Genomic DNA, 16,676 nt, shown 5'->3' on the forward strand with positions numbered 1-16,676 from the left:
ATTAACTACCCTGGAGAGAGAAGAGAGATGTGAAGGACACTGGTTAGAGAGCCTGGAGTCACATGACAAGCGGGAGCCAATCTACAATGAGGGGAGAGCAGGAAGTAGCTGGTTCTCTACCAAACTATTTAGAGAGAGACACATTTAGCACCCTTTTAAAAAGAAAATTGCCCTGGACTTCCTTGTGCAGAGGCAGAAACAGGAGTGAGCTGTTGGAGGAGAAGCAATTAGCGTCCTGCTGCAGTATTTGGGAAAGAGTGCGCAGTCCCGGTGGCACAGAATTTGGGACTCAGGATAAGGTAAGCCACGGGAGGCCAGTGCCAGAAGGTCTGAGCACTGGGACAGAGAGGCAATGAGGATGCTTAAGCTGGGGACTGGATTCTCTGCCTCCGCTCAGTGTGACTCATACTGAGCACAAGGCCTGCAGAGGTAAATGGATGGGTAGCTTCTGAAAGATACAACTGGCGATAAGATATTTCTTTTCCCTCTCCCTGTGCTGGGGAGGACCAAGCTGCAAAAGCTAAAAGGCACACACATGAAGTGCAAACAGCCCGTGGAACAAACCCCTGCTAGCAATAAACCTGAGAGGCTGCAGGTGGGAACGGGGCAGCCCAGAGGCCTCCTGTTCTTGGAAGGGATCACTGCTAAAAAGACAGTTCCTGGGGAGAGCCTTTACCATACATTATTAGGACTTACACAGAGACTTCCAGATGCAGCACCTATTGCCTGATCTCACATACCAACATCTGTATCTCAGGAGGCCTCCAACAGCTGTGCGTGCATAAATATACGGCAAGGTTTATCTTCTGCTACTGGGTACCCAGGGCTATACGGGATACTGGAGGGCTTAGAGGAATTTAGAAAGGGTTTGTTTAGGACTAGAGCAACTGTTTTGATGCCAGTCTGTTTTTGGTGACCAAATGTCAGAGGAAAGAAATGTTTGATGTGATATTCTTTAGAAAAGATTTTTGGAAGTATGTCCTTCTCTGTGGGTAGGGAGGTCCGGGGTATGGAGGTTTTCTGTTATCCGAATACCCCAGGGGCCCTGCTGTGGGGTAGAGGGGTTCTCTTTATTTTACTGTGGCTATAACCCCTCTTCCCTTGGTGGGCAGTTCTACTATTTTACCTAAGGGCGGGTGCTACCTAGGCCACGCCCCCTCTTCGCTTCCTCTGCCGGGTCTGCGTCCGTTACCGGTTCCAGTTAACGCATTTGGGAATACATTGTTAAATCTGTCGGCAGAACCGAATCATCCCTACCTTTCCTCCTTCATGACGAAGGGGCCGTAAAGGCTGCCCAGCGCGCTGAAACGCTAGCGCAGCTTAGCATATAAACATGGTGATCAATGTAACTCTTTCCTGCAACCTAAGCAAGTCTTCTGGGGGATGTCGCAGCCAGAGAGAACCAACGGTAATTTGTCGTGTTTGCCTTCCATTATTTTCCTTGCTTGAGCTCCGAGAAACCTGAATCTCTGCCAAGGAGCCATACGGTGCATGACTTCAGAAGTTTATTGCACGTTTCTGTATCTTTTTTTTGTTGTGATACTTTTTTTTTTCTGTCTACTGCCCTGATTTCAAAATCAATAAAGTATAAATTATAAAAGCAGCTGGAAAGCATCTGGAGCTACAGAAAATAGAGGGGAATCGATATTTGAATCCTGATGCAGTATGAAATCAGGTGCCGAAAAAGTGACCGGGTTGCCTGTCTTTTTGTTCTTAACCGCTCCTCGTGCCGCCGCAGCGAGGCGACACGGTTGCCCCGGATCCGGGATGCACGCTACGGGGGAGCTCTTTTCAGGCACGGACCCTTTAAATGCTCTCATGGCTAGCACTTTGTTCGCTGCGCTTTCCGAGTGGCGGCTCTTTGGCATGTTTATGTGACACCCCACAGGTGTATATTTTCCTGGGCAATTCTAGTACAATGCGCAATCTGCTGCCATGGCAACGCTATTATCACCTACTGGCTCGAGTGCCATGCTCTCTCCCTTTTGACATGTGCTGTGCAGCACGCTCATGCTGACTTTGCATTTGAACGTGCTTAAATCGGTCACAGAAGCCCATCAGGTTCACAGGAAATTTGGGAGCAGTAGGGCGCAATTTTGAGAGAAGCCCTGGCAGGTCCGTGGGCATTTTGCGCCCGTGGATCTGCAGGTGAATGCTTGAAAGGAAAATGCCCGGCATGATTTTTTCCTCTGAAAACGTGGGTCGGCGGGGAACCGTGGGGATTAAAGTGCACACAGCAATTTCAAAATGAAATCCCCAGGTGTATTTTCCTGGCTCCTGAACAGCCCTTTCTCGGGTTTCGGAATGATCTGCCGGAACCGGGTTCTGACTGGAGGAACTCTGTCTAGGAGGCCTATTGCTGGAATAAGAACTGAGTCAGATGTGTCTTGCCCTTATACTTATAAACCTACTGCCTTGCATCTCACTGCAAGATCTTGACTGCAGATTGTTCCTGCCTTATTTTCTGTTTTTGCCTTTTTTTTTTACTTCTCAATCCTTGCACTGACTTCTTAACTTCTGACCCTGGCTTAACTTCTAACCATTAACTTTGCCTGCTGTTTCAATAATCTGCATTCTTCAACTGATTCAAGGTGCAAACTCAGGCTTCTTCTGAGCATAGATATTTGCCTGGATTTTCAGCTTGATGGAGCACAGACTAGCCCAAGTGCCTCTATTTAGTGCTGAATATGTCTAGTAGCATTATAGAACTGAGAGGTAATAAGAGTAGATATTACCAGTTGTGCATTTGCCTTAGTCCCTTGGCCAGTCGTATTCCAGCTTCAACATTACAACTAAACAGCTTTTCTGGGTGGTTCTTGGGGTCTTTTTTAAATTAGATTCCTAGATTATTTTATAAACATAAACGAAAGCATTCACACATCCACCTCCTACTAGTGGAGTCTGTCCTTAACTGTTATGGGCCTAGCGGTCTCAACAGACCGTGCGCTGCTAGCGAGGTCACTGGGTGGGGGGGGTATGTTAGGAGGTGTAACGCTCCCCAGTGAGAGGAGTCTTAGTTTTTATATAAAGAAAAAAACCTTTTGCATCCATGTGATGCGGTAGGCGATTGAGTTGGAGTCTGGAGAAGCCCATCACATTCTGATGTTGCCACCTCCCCACAGAATGTGTTAGGGTGGTCTTCCCTTATATGGGGGAAATACCCAGCACGAGACCTTCTCACAACTGAGGAGATTCTGGAGAAGAGGGGATTTTCTGACCCGTGAAGGGGGCTTCCAGGTAGGAGGAAAGGTCTCGGGACTGGCAACAGCGACAACCCTAAGGGAGCTGAGGAGATTGCCAGAGATCAGGCGTGTTCACATTTCTTCAGCTATGGTGAAAGAAGGTTGGAGAAGTGCGTATCGAGAAGGGAGTTGGTCCTTTCTGGGAATCTGGAAAAAGAGAGGAATGGCCTATTGGGGGGGAAAAAAAAAGGCTTTAAGGAGTTGTTGTTTGGAAAAAAGAGACAACCAGATGCTCAACAGAGTGAAAGGAAAGACTGCTGTGATACAGGAAAAGAGCTGCCTCCATAGCAGGTACCCGGGAGAGGCCGGAGGGAGATCTGTCCCTGTCCCAAGAACTGACCTGGTGGGGAGAGCAGTGGTGTTTTCTGTAGAGCGTAACTGAGATTTATTTTTTTGTGCTGCTCTGAATTTTTGTCTGCGGTTGGATGCACTAGTCATTAGTGTGTCAGCGTTTGGCCTTTATTTTATGTGGCGTTCAGTGCCAGGCAGTAAAACCTTTATTTTTGGACAACAGTCTGGGAGTCTGTGTGATCCATGTGCTTGTTTTATTTGCTGGGCTGATGAGCAGAAGAGCCTCAGCAAGCAGAAACTCTAAGGGCATTGAAGAGTTGAAACATTTTCCCTCTGTGTGGGAACTCCAAGAGGTCATGGGGCATTCTCTAGGCCAAAATTCTCCCCATGCACCCCTGTGTCCAGGACAGGATCAGGACGGAGGCTACACAGGCTTCACATCGCTGTCTATCTATACATCAACTTTACTCACACTTGTCCCTTTCACACATTTTCCACATTTATGACTTATTCAGGGCTAATCAGGACGAACTACAGAAAAATCGTACACATGTAAGGATGTTACCAAAGCGTCTCTTGCTTTATGCATCAGAGTCTTCTCAGACCTCGGATAGAGAGCACAAGAGTGTATAGTGTTGCCTGACTCCGGTGGGAGGTGGCTTATAAAGAAGTGCGATTTCACAGACCTCATGACCCAAGCTTGACTTGTGTTCTTTCTTCCAATCTTCCATCCTGGAAAGGTATTTGAGGCTCAAGATATGAGCCCTCAGGCCTCCCAAGAGGAAGAGTTTTTGGGGGTCCAAGGAGGAGATTGAGAGAACCAAGAGAGTTTAAAAGTCATGAAAGGAGAGTTAGTCCATACTCTTTGCATTTTATGGAAGATTTGCCTTAAGGTTTACAGGGCAGATTTCTGGTTGGAATCAGAGTAAGGACTGCCAGACTGGGAGATCTACTTTCACAGTCACTGCTTGAAGGAGCCAGCAGAAGCTCATCTGTTCAGGTCAGTGTTTCCAGTTCAGCGAATGCACTGCAGAGATCTGCACACCAGAAAGAGTCCATGGAGGAACCCATCTCTGAAGAGCTAGTGGGTAGGGGAGGAAGGAAACCTTCTGGTCTGTGAAGATTTGCAGTGACACTAACTTTTTGGACTGTATGATGTCTTTTGTTTTTGCTGCATGGCTTGCACTATTCTTCGGTGTGCATTCTGCTGATATTACTCATCTGCATCAGTTATTCCAGTTAACAATTTATTTTTGAAACGTTCCAAACTGTGTGGCAGTGTGTTATTTCTAGAAGGCATCAAAAGATCTCCAAACAATCTTAAGGGTTTTGAAATACTGTTATTTCCCTTCCCTGTCAGGAAAGAACAAGGAGCATGGGATATCTACTTATCCCATCAATCTCAAATGTGCCCCAGAGTTCTAGTAGCCAGTGGAATAAGAGTTACATAAAAATAGTGCCCTGCAATCTGGGGCCTGAAAGCATTCTGAATGTTTTGGGGCTTGTCTTTCCTGCGTATAAATTGCACCCCAAAATGTTTGGAAAAATTTGAAGACAATACCTCATGGATTTCAATGGACATAAGATGGCCACCTTGTGTGCTGGACAGGATGGAGCTGAAAAGGCAACTCTTGGACTTCAGCAGGAGGGCAGGGCTGAAGAGGAAAATGTTTTCCAAGTACTACAGAAAGAAGGACTACCTCTGTTTCCTAGTGAGTGATGTCTTCCGTGATATCCTGGGTAGGATGCAGGGTGGCCCCTTCTGTAAAGGCCTAGAGAGAGGATCTGAATGCTAGAGTCCCTGGATGAGGCCTACCACAAACAAGGAAGCCACTGGCTGAGCATGTCAGTAAGTATGGCCTGAAGCTGGAAGAGTCCATGTGTCTCCGGAGAATCCCCCGAGGCAAGAGAAGCACCACTGCATGGAGTTCGTAAGAAGTGAGCATAAGTTGCCAGGACAGACCTCAATAGCAGAGTCCAGACTGGCTAGGAATATATGCCGGTTTCTACAGGACTCCGTTCCCTACATCCTGCTTGCAGTTTCCCCCTCTGAGTTGCAGGTAAAACATGAGACTGCTAAGTCTGCCTCCAGGAACACTGAATAGGAAGATAAGGAAGGGAGTTCTTTGTGAACATTTTGTTCCATATTTTTAAATTGATTGTCAGCTTCTGGGATTCTGACTGGAGGCGTGCCAGAAGGCTACCAGCCTATCCATGTCTGGTATAGCTAGAAACTTTGCCAGTACTTGGATGATTTCCAGTGAAACAACCTATTTGAATCCAGTTGGAATCCCGTGTTGCTGTTTGCATCTTGTGGACAGTTAGAAACCATGAAGAGGACTTCAGGACCAATAAGCCTAGTTCAAGGGCTGCCTTGCTTCTATCTGTTGTCTTATGTTTTTCCTGTCTGTCCATGGTTTTTTTTTGCATGTGCTATTTCCTTTCTTGCCGACGGCTCTTTATCAGATTAAAAAATTGAAAGGAAGATGTCTGTCTCTGGTCATCTAGAGAGACGTTCTACATCTTGAGAATATTCCAGAGAACTTTGTCCTTCCGTATAGATCAAGACGTACTGGTTGATTTTAAAAGCCTTGCGTGCGCCAAAACCGGGAGATATGGGCGTGTCTAGAACATGTGCGTGCTGCACGGATTTTAAAAGACCCACGACAATGCTCATATCTCCCATTACACACACACACAAAGATTTTCAGAGAAAAGGGGGTGGGGCCTGGGGGGGGGGGGGGGCCTGGTCTGAGGCATGATTTCTGCTCGTACCTATTTATGTGCACAAGCGCACTCCGAGGTCCCCTACTGTGAAACTTTATTTCTGCTATGAACGTCGTGTAAATAATAAAATAAAAAAATATAGGCAACTTAGCGAGGTTTAAGGGGGTCTGGCGTGCTCATGTTATAAAATCAGGTGGCCGCACCCACATGTGCGCAATGGGGGGGGGGGATTTTTGCAAATTACTCGCGGCGATGTAATCGGGCCTTCCCCAGTTAAGAACGTAGGAAATTTTCATGCTGGGTCAGACCAAGGGTCCATCAAGCCCAGCATCCTGTTTCCAACAGTGGCCAATCCAGGCCACAAGAACCTGACAAGTACCCAGTCCACTCCAATTAAGGAGCGGACTGGGAGGGAACTTACCTACCCCCCTATCTAAACTCCCTTCCTCTTCCCCTCTCCTCTCCTCCCCTCCCCCTAAACCCTTCCTATCTATCCTTTTTTTTTTTGTTTTTGAACTTACTTCAGGGCCGGAGCTGAAGAAAGTTGCGTGCACTGGCCGGCTGCTGGCGCACGAGTCATCGGGACAGCATCAATGGCGCAGACCCGGCCCGCCCCTCCCTCGCCCTCCCAGCCTGCCCCTTAGGAGAGGCTTCTCACTTGTGCACGTACTGGGGTTTATGTGGCTGGGCCCGTTTTAAAATGCGTGCAGTGCGCGCAAGGCCCGGCCACACGCGTAAACCCCCAGTTTTACGCGCGCAGGCCTTTTAAAATCTGAGCTATAGTGCGCAGTTCAATAAATAACTAAATAAATGGGCGTTTCCCCTCATATTCTTCACCCAATGACTGCTATCAAATATAGTCCAACTGACGCGAGCCACGTTCTAATGATATTTGTCTCCTTCAGAAATTCAGTGTTTTGACAAGCATTTACCTGTTTAATCAGTAAAAGGCTCACAGATGTGATTCTTGATTTTACTATGCATGTTTTATTGTATATCGCTTATACCTTTTGCAGTGTTATGCAGTTAACAAATTTTAATAAATGTAAAATGTAAATATCCCTTGAGAAGCCATTGTAAGCCCTTCAAGTTATTTCTCTTTGCTGTGGTCTGGTTGTTTAGAGACTTTTTATATGCCAGTCTTGCATTAAAACTCATCTTTTGGAAAGTGCCAAAACTTTCAACAGACAATTACTGCCGCATTTCTCTAATTACTTCTAAGTTGCTGTCATATGTCACTAAATTGAGGTTGGAATTGTAGGTGCTATTTTGCTAGCCTAATAATAGGGGGCTATGATTGGACAACTAGCATCATCCATAAGGGTTCATTTGAAGACATCTTTCTGGCTGCTTTTTTTTTTTTTTTGCAAGACATTAAGAACCAAATATGATTCTATGACTATTTTAGGACGTAATGACTGCTGTGTCTTAAAAGCTTTTTCAGGCGGTTGGTTCCCAATTAGCAAAAGAATGTGTTTGAATCTGATGTGTCAGCAGTTGCAAATGGATTTTTAAAAGCCTGTGGTTAGTTTTGGTCATACTGCTCAAAAGATATATCCTTTATCCATTTAGTGTTGAGGCATCTAAATTAGCAATGATGCACTCTTTCTTAACCCCAAATCTGTTTCTTAAGCTATCCGGCTAATAATAGTTTCAGCAGCTGCGTAGATTCCCCCACACAGAACAGTGGGGAGGATCAGAGCCTCACTAGAGTAGGGTTATTGTAGCTCTGTCGTTGGCAGAAGGACTGGAAGAGTCAGTTGCACCGCATTAGGTGGACAAGTAAGTGAGATATTCCAATGGAGAGCTAATGGGGACTCCTAGTGGTATAAGAAGGATTTTTTTTTTATTCCACACAGAGCCAGAGAGAGAGAGAGAGAGAGAGAGAAGGAGCATGGAGCGGTGTTTACACCCAGTGACTGGAGAAAGATCTCAGAGACGTAATCTCAGCTATCAGGTAGTGGTGAGCGGAAAAATAGCCACAGTGTCGATTGAGTTATTGATGAAGAGATACAGCGTCGGCCGGGGAGTGTTTCAGTCTCAAAGATGGGATCCATTGGACACTATTCTGTAGACGTGTCATTTCCACAGTGGTCGGTGACAATGCTTGTGTGGGAGAAGCCATTTACAGGTGGCCCACAGTCCTTGACTAGATTTGATGGCATAGGCAGAAGAGAAGTGGAAACCTCTCAGCTCACGTGAACGGCTGCTGCATGATCATTCCGGGATAGAAGACATGTCTGAGACAGGCATGTGCCTCCTGCAATTCTGACATGCTTTAATGCAGTTAGAGGAGAGAAATTTAAAGCTAGACAATAGATCGCTGGTCGAACATTTAATATTTTCCCTTCTGTAACAACTTTCTGGAAATTATCATTTCATGATAAAGATGCCTACTGGAAACTAAATTCCATTATGAATAAACTCTGAGGTGCCATTTGCCTCTTTTCACCTGTACGATGCTGAAGTTTATCTTGCCCCCTTCTGGAGAGAAGAAAGTTACAGATATATCACTTTGAAATTTTTTATCTTCCAGTCCTCTCCTAGATATCCATAGGGATGTACAAGGAAAAAAAATGTTTTTCAGAGGTGTTTTTTATCCAGGTTTCAGTTTGTTTAATGTTTATTTGAGTTTGCTTCATTTGCTGAAGCAAAACAAACATTAAATTAAACTCCCCTCAAAGAAAAAAAAACCCAATAAAATGGTTCCCACACCTCTCCCGGGTCACATTTATTCCTTCTATTGGAGTTTCTGAATTCAAAGGCGCATGGGGCTAAACACTGTGGATCCCTAAAGGTTGAAGAAAAGAATGCATGGGGGTAACCTGTTTGGTGGAGGTTGCAACCCTTAACAATACGCATGGGGATTGCTGCCCTTAATCAATAAGCCTTGGTGCTTTTGATCCAACTGCTCTGCACTTTGACGGGGGGGGGGGAGGGAATTGGATTCAGAGGACAACTAACACGGGATCCAAATTTTACAGTCTGGAGTATTGATGCGCAGACATAAGGGAAAAAGCACAGGACTGCTTCTACGGCCAAGTCCATAAGCAAAGCACGTCAAGCAGCATTGAAAGCTCATCACCCAGTAAAAATGTTGCTTTGTTAATATATAAGGCTTGGGGGTGGTTTGCATTTGCCACGGTGCCAGAGCGCGCAACTTGCTCCTGCTCAGAAGCAGGAGCAAAAGGTAGGACAAGGAATTTGGGGGGATTTAGGATAGGGATAAGGGGAGGGCAGGATAGGGGAAGGGGAAGGGCGGTTAGGCTAAGGGGTTGGGAAGTTCCCTACCAGTCTGCTCCTTAATTGGAGCGGACTGGGAGGGAACTGGGGAAGGCCCCGAGGCATCGCCGCGCGTAAGTACATATGTCCCCCCCCCTTGCACGCGCCGACCCGGCATTTTATAACATGCGTGTGTGCGACATGTTTTAAAATCTACCCCTTAATTTTTACAGTTGCAGTTTAAAAGTGACAGTCTCTTTAGCTTATTAAAATGTACTGAACGCCTAAAACGAATAGACTAAGCGGTTTATGTCACATGAAATAGAGATAAGCCAAAGTCAGAATTATACCCATAGTAATGAAGAGTCCATTTCAGCCAAATTCTTTTTTTTAACCTCTGGAGGATACATTTATAAATCCCTCCCCACCCCCCAAAAAGGAAAAAAGCAGTATGTTATTGTAAAAAAACCCAATATCACCATTACCCAAAAAAAGATATTCCAAGTACTTAGCAGGGATCACTGTAGAAGCTCCACTTACACTCTTCATTCTGTCCACCTAACTCTATATGTCCCTTCTGAGGGGCCGTGTCAAAAGTCACCTGCTTTTTCCTATTCTTCTTTACACCTGGCTCCTTCCCAAACAAGGCTACAAATCACTTGTGACAAAATTAGCACTATGTTAGGCTATGCTGTCTTTGGTAAAGTCAAATACCTTTGTTTATCTTAATGATCAAATGAATATGCTTTACTGAGACTAGGTTTATCACAGGCACATCAGGCTGCAGTTGTTCTCTTACTTTTGGTAGCAATGGGGATTCGGAATATGTTGTTGATTGATGTGTGGATGAAAAATAATATATATCTTTATTTGGATGTTTTATAGGCATAATATTTATACATGAGGTTAGGATTTAATAAAGTAATTTTTCACTTAAAAAAGTGATTCATTTGCTTTGATATAAATTAGTGAGCAGGGACAAATATGTGATGGCCTGTATAATGTAGATTTATATTTGATATATCACAGGCCTGGTGTGGTTTTGTATGGTGTTGATTAGCAATGGGGGGATAACAGGTAAGATATGCAGCTGTATTCCCTTAATTATCTTTTATGATTGCTTCCTGTTATGCCTTCGCTGGCTGTTGCTCTCCCAAGTGCAGCTGCAGTAATTCTGCTAGTGGGTCATGGAGGCTCTCTGCTCTGTGGTCGGCTGCCCCTGCTCAGATATTTGATTTGGAGGTTATTGCTGGCATTTCATGGTGTTCCAGTGTGAGACTGGGTGTGTCCAACCCAGATCACATGAAAGAACCTGACAGATCCTAATGGAGAGATCCATTCCTTGTTGTTGGTGATTTCCCTGTTTCCCTGGCAAAATAATTGTTAAAGAATCTGTCCTCCAGAAACTCGCCGAAACCTATTTTAAACCCCAAATGAAAAGTCTTAACCTGTTAAGCCTTTCGTCATCAAGAAGATATCCATGCCCTTTACTATTTTGGCTTGATGATGCACATCAGTCCTTTGCAGAATTTTTGAATGCCTTTATAGAATTCATAATTCCAGTGGCTGCGATGTTGAACAACCATTCCCCAGATGTTAATGTTAAGGTCAAGAGCCATGAGGTCATGCTTGCATGCATCCTTGATTTTCAGGTGTGAACAGACAGTTGGGCTTTTATTAGTGGCTAGCTCTCAATATAGAATATCTTTAGGAGTTCTGCTATCATCCATATGATGGACAGGCCTGAGTTTTTGAAGATGTCTCTCTTTGAGCTAGGTGATGAGTGGGAATTTGAGATTGCTCTAGAATTTTGGAGTTTGTGATTTTGTCTTTCCAGAAGATGTCAAGGATGCATCACAGGTGAGCGAATGTGGAAACTTGCCTCTTCTCTTGATAGTAGGGGAGTGAATTCCCCAAAATTTTGTTTCATGTCAATTCAGATTTGGGGGGAGGGATTCTATTATGTGTGTCATTTTTTTTAATTCTAATTTTGTTTCCAGTTGAGTGCACACTATTTGCAAATAGCACACACCAAAATGGAAAATGAAATGAAACAAAATGAAAATGAGATTTCATTAGCATTTCTTTTCATTTTCACACAACAGTAAATGAAACAGCATGCTTCATTGGTGTTTTCATGACCTTTGAACAAGAAAGTACATTTCTACTTGATGGGAGTACAACGTCTATGTCTCAATGACATAGAGGAGATAGCTAACAAAGGCTTTGTAGATGCTGGGTTTGGTGCATTCCATAAATTTGCTGTTCTTCCAGACTTTTTTTTAGGAACCTAGACAGAGTGGTGACAGCTTTACCAATGCATAGATTTAATTATGCATCAAGCGAAAGGTTGTGTGATGATAGAATCCAAGTAAGTGAAATTATCAATGATCTCTAGCATTGATAAGTTAACACTACTAGAGGGGAGACATCAATATCTTATCACTCATTCAGACAAATAGTGAGTTTAAAGTCCTGACATACTTGGGAAGAATGATCCAAGAGGCAATGGAGATGTTTTTTCAGTATGAGTTGTCACAGGAGCATTGTCAGCAAATTGCATTTCTTTAGTTCGTGCACCTTGATTTTTGTTCTGACTTGAGAGAGGTTGACCAGTTACCCAACTGATCTTGTACATAAGTATTTTCTCTCAGCTGTTGACCTGAAGGCATGCTTTAGCAAGAGAGCAAAGAAGATCCTAAGCAAGCTAGGAAGAAGGAAGCATTCCTAGTCCATTTCTAACATGCATGCGTGTGTATGTGCTTTATGTGTGCAGACTGTAACTGATAATTTTCTTATGTGGTTGACAGAATAAGGAGAACTGCTCCCCTTTAATCTAGTGAATTCTTAAGATAAGGATTCACTAGAGGAGGTTCTCACCATATTTACAAAGTCTATCCCTTGGATTAACTTTGACTTAACAGTAAGGATTCACAAAGTTAAATGTTTGCAAAGCTCCAGACCAGCATCAGGAAGATCATGATTTTATTATAGTCATCTTAAAATATATGCCATTTGACACATAAAGATGACATACAATTGTCTAAATATTCAGCCTTTGCTCTTACAAGTAGGAATGGTAGAATCTGCTAGAAAGAGATGAGCATAGTTTATCTTTTATCATTTTCTTCTATGCCACAAACTAGTGCTATAAATATTTCTTTGGAGTCTGTAGCACCAATACAATGATTTAGTAATGGCCTAAAATGATGTGTAACATTACCCAAAATGCTTTGTAAATTGGCTTTTTAGAACTCCCTTGAGCTCCACACAAGACCCAAATGCTTACCACAAAAAGAAATGTTTTCTACTAGCTTAAATAGATAACGTCTCCTGTTTTATCTCCAAGAAAACCACAGGTACATCCATGGCAATAAAAGACTCAGCCCTCAAAGAGGGTTAAGGTTAATGCATTCCAAGAGAAGCATCTGCGGTAAATTCCAGCAAGTAAACTCGCCTTGTACTAGCTTTTCAGCAAGAGCGAATGCAACAGCAACAGGGGGGATGATCAATTGAAAATTAGAAAAAGAAATGCTATGGAGATTTTCAAGAGCAGGGGTGCACAACTCTGGTCCTTGAGGGCCACGAACCAGTCTGGTTTTCAGGATATCCCTAAGTAATATGCATGCAAGCAACTGAGGCAGTGTTCATGCGAATGCATCTCATGCAAATTCCTTAGGGTTATCCTGAAAACCTGACTGCTATATGGTCCCCAGCGACCAGAGTCCTTCTAGAGATTTAAATACCTTGCATGCAGCATTCTTCTTGATCTGTGGGTAGGTGGATACTTGTACCCTCAAACTGTGTGTTTTATTTATTATTTAACAACATACTGCACCTCCAGAAATGACCCTACAAGACATTTAAAGCAGCAGTACTTTCTATTCAATAGCAAACGTTACCATAACAAAGGGCCGTAGCCACCAGAGCTGCATTTTCTAAAATGTTCCCATCTTCGGGAAAGGTTTGGCTCCTACTGACTTAACTGCAAATTGAGAAAATGTCTAATGAGCTCATAAGTCTTCTCTCGCCGCCTTTCCTCCCAACCATAACCCTGACCATCATTTGGGTGATTTTTATATTGATTTATTTACACTATATTATACAATCAATGAAGCTCCCAGTGAGGTACAGACCCCAAATCAATATAAACCTAAGATAAAGGGCAATCTAGTCATGAGAAGAGAGTAGGCAGGAGGCCAAGAATTTACCAGCAATTTTCTATGTTCCCAATAATTCAACAGGAGCTGCAGATTTTATAAACTGGGATCACTTTGTGGAGAATGGCACTTTTCTTACATGGTAAAGCTTGTCTTTCTATTTACAATCAGTTTAAATTTTGTTTTCAGACGGAGGTGCTGCTGCTTTCAATCTGTTTTAGGTACTTAATTTAAGTCAATCTAAAATTATGGATTCTGCTGACATTAATTATCTTTGACGCCGTCACAGACAATTGTCGCCAATTAAAACTGGAATAGTAACATGAGTTATTTGCAGTTTTATCACTGGAGTTGCATCGGTCTGTAACACGAAATCTACAAACTAGCGATATGCATATAACGCTTTAGGTTACCAAGACTACATTCAGCACAGCATGTCCAAGATAATGCAGACTGCAACCTGCAACTATGACATCCTAACACGAATCGGGTCAGAATGACAGGGCCTATCAGAGCGAGGAAACTGCCTAGCTGACAGACCCTCTTGCCTGATGGCAATTGGGCCTAATGTCCTGTGTCCTCTAAGAGCCATTGTAGCTCTCTGGATTCCCCACTGCACAGCAAAACTCATAGCTCACAGCAGTTCTTGACCAAGTCATAGCCCACCTTGAGATAGCTGCCCCACTTAGGGGAGCACCCATTCCTCTAGACGTCAACTTCCATTTGTGGCAGCCAACTGCATCGCCCAAACTAGATTTTGGCCTTGTCAAGAGGCAGGATTCAGTTCCTTCTCCCCCACAATGACACTTTTAGATTACACTTATCTATTTGACCAGACATCAGAGAAGCCATCTTCCCTCCTGCTATCATTTCATTTCATTTTTTAGGTTTCTATAATACTTAATACTGAGCTCAAAGCAAAAAATAAGGTAAGATATCAAGACTACCTACAATACAAATAACAAAACAGATTAACAATAGGATCAAAAGGATGCACATAAGGGTATAATAAATCACAAAATCGCCCTAATAAAACAATAAAGCAATATTCCACAGTATTTATTTTATTTATTTATTTAAAGTCTTTTTTATACCGAAGTATAGCAAAAAATGCCTTCACTCCGATATTTAGATTTAAGTAAACTTAAATCTAAATATCCTTCAGAGAAATAACCAACATAGTCACAACATTAAATTCCATAGGAACTGGTGCTGTGCCACGTTGATCATAATGTGTGTGCTTTTCATCTAGGGCTTGGCTGTGATACAGGGTTGTGGTTTGGGGGAGGTTGGGGATCAGTGGAGGATTAGACTGCAAACAGGGATTTGAATTCGAGGAGGGGGGTTGTGTGTCAGTTGGCCTGCTAGGGGACTTTGTGGACAGGGGAAGGGCACTGCTGGAAACTAGACCATGACCAGTAGTTGAGATTAAGGAGAGGGGGAATAGGGTATCGCTATCACAAAGTGGGCTTATTTTTTGGTGGGGGGCTTAGACTCACTTGGACTACTTCAACCTGCTCCTCACAGGACTCCCAGTAAACCATCTCATCTTATCTACAATCTATACAAAATTCAGCCGCATGACTTATCCTTTCCCAAAGTCTCTACACTCATATAATCCCTCTTCTCAAGTCATTACATTGGCTCCCTATCTTTTTCCACATTTAGCTGAAGCTCCTCTTACTCACCTGTAAAAGCCTTCATTCTGGAGCTCCTCACTACCTCTTCTCTCTTATCTCTCCTCATGCACTCCGCTTATCAGGCAACTCCCTTCTAACTATGCCCTTCTCTTCTATCGCTAACTCCCTTCTGTGCTTTCCACCTGGCTGCATCGTACACCTGGAGTAGACTTCTTGAAATGATGTGTCAGACTCCCTCTCTTGCCTTATTCAAACCCACCTTTTTGAGGCAGCTTTTAAATCTTAACCCCTGTTTATCCCACTTACAGCCTTATTGATTTTAACTATTTTCTTAATAAATGAAATTCCCCAAGGAAAAAAAAAATGATAAGAAAGAAGATGTATATTTTCGCTAGTGCCTTCCACAGCTAGGGAGGACGTGGGACCAGGATCCAAGGGCGAAGGAGGATTCACCTGGGGTTGTCTCTCATTAAGAAAGGTTAACCAGCTAGGAGGGAATTAAAACAAATCCAGGAGGATTTACGCGCGTAGGGGGGTTACGCGTGCTGGGCCTGTTTTCAAAAGGCCCGGCGGCGTGCATAAAGCGCCGGGATGCGTATAAGTCCCAGGGCTTGAAAAAATGGGCAGTCTGGGGGCGGGGCGTGGGTGGGGCGGGGTAGGGCATGGCCAGAGGCCTCCGTATGGCCGCTGGGGCCGGGGGATTGTGCGCCGGCACTCGGCCGGTGCGCGCAAGTTACGCCTGCCAGAGGTAGGCGTAACTTCAACAACAAAGGTATTGGGGGGGGGGTTTCGGGCTAGGGGGCGGGACAGGTAGGGGAAAGTGGGGGGAAAGGAAAGTTCCCCCCCGAGGCTGCTCCGATTTCGGAGGGAATGGGGAAAGCCAGCTGGTCTTCCCGAGGGCTCGGCGCGCGCAAGCTGCACTAGAGTGCACCCCCTTGCGCGCCGACCCCTGATTTTATAACATGCACGCACAACTTTTAAAATCTGCCCCTTACAGCTGATAGCATATACAGAAAGCATAACATTTCCAAGAAGAGTGCTGCTAGCATTTCCTGAGTAGGACAAGGAGAAGCCCTTTCCCAGTGACAGCGAGATCATCCATTTGGAGCTTTTGTAAAAATCTGCAAGGAATCAAATCTTCACCTTTAGTATTTTGCAGAACAGAGTAAACTCTGTAATATTTCATCAGCTGCCTTTCAGTGTTCTTGTCTATGTTTAGATCTGCTTCCTTAACGATATCATTTTTCAGGCATTTTTATTTTACAATCTGTGTTATAGAAGCATCCTAATAAAAATTATTTTTTTTCTCTTTTTATTGATGCGCTTACATGCCAAAGGAAACAGAATAAAAATACTGAAAAGTGACATGGCTAAGCTAGCTTAAAATAGATTTT

General features: G+C 43.8%; 1 protein-coding gene across 1 annotated transcript in view; it reads left to right on the forward strand.

Annotated features, from left to right (window-relative positions):
* The first annotated feature begins 221 nt into the window (after positions 1-221).
* The window catches only part of NTRK3 (neurotrophic receptor tyrosine kinase 3), a 932,433-nt gene continuing 915,978 nt past the window's right edge, over positions 222-16,676 (forward strand). Inside the window, exon 1 of the mRNA XM_029575291.1 lies at positions 222-299. The gene's annotated coding sequence lies outside the window, so the exon portion shown is untranslated. The remainder of the gene's footprint in view (positions 300-16,676) is intronic.

The sequence above is a fragment of the Rhinatrema bivittatum genome, chromosome 13 (genome assembly GCF_901001135.1).
Source record: "Rhinatrema bivittatum chromosome 13, aRhiBiv1.1, whole genome shotgun sequence".
In the NCBI taxonomy this organism is placed as follows: Eukaryota; Metazoa; Chordata; class Amphibia; order Gymnophiona; family Rhinatrematidae; genus Rhinatrema; species Rhinatrema bivittatum.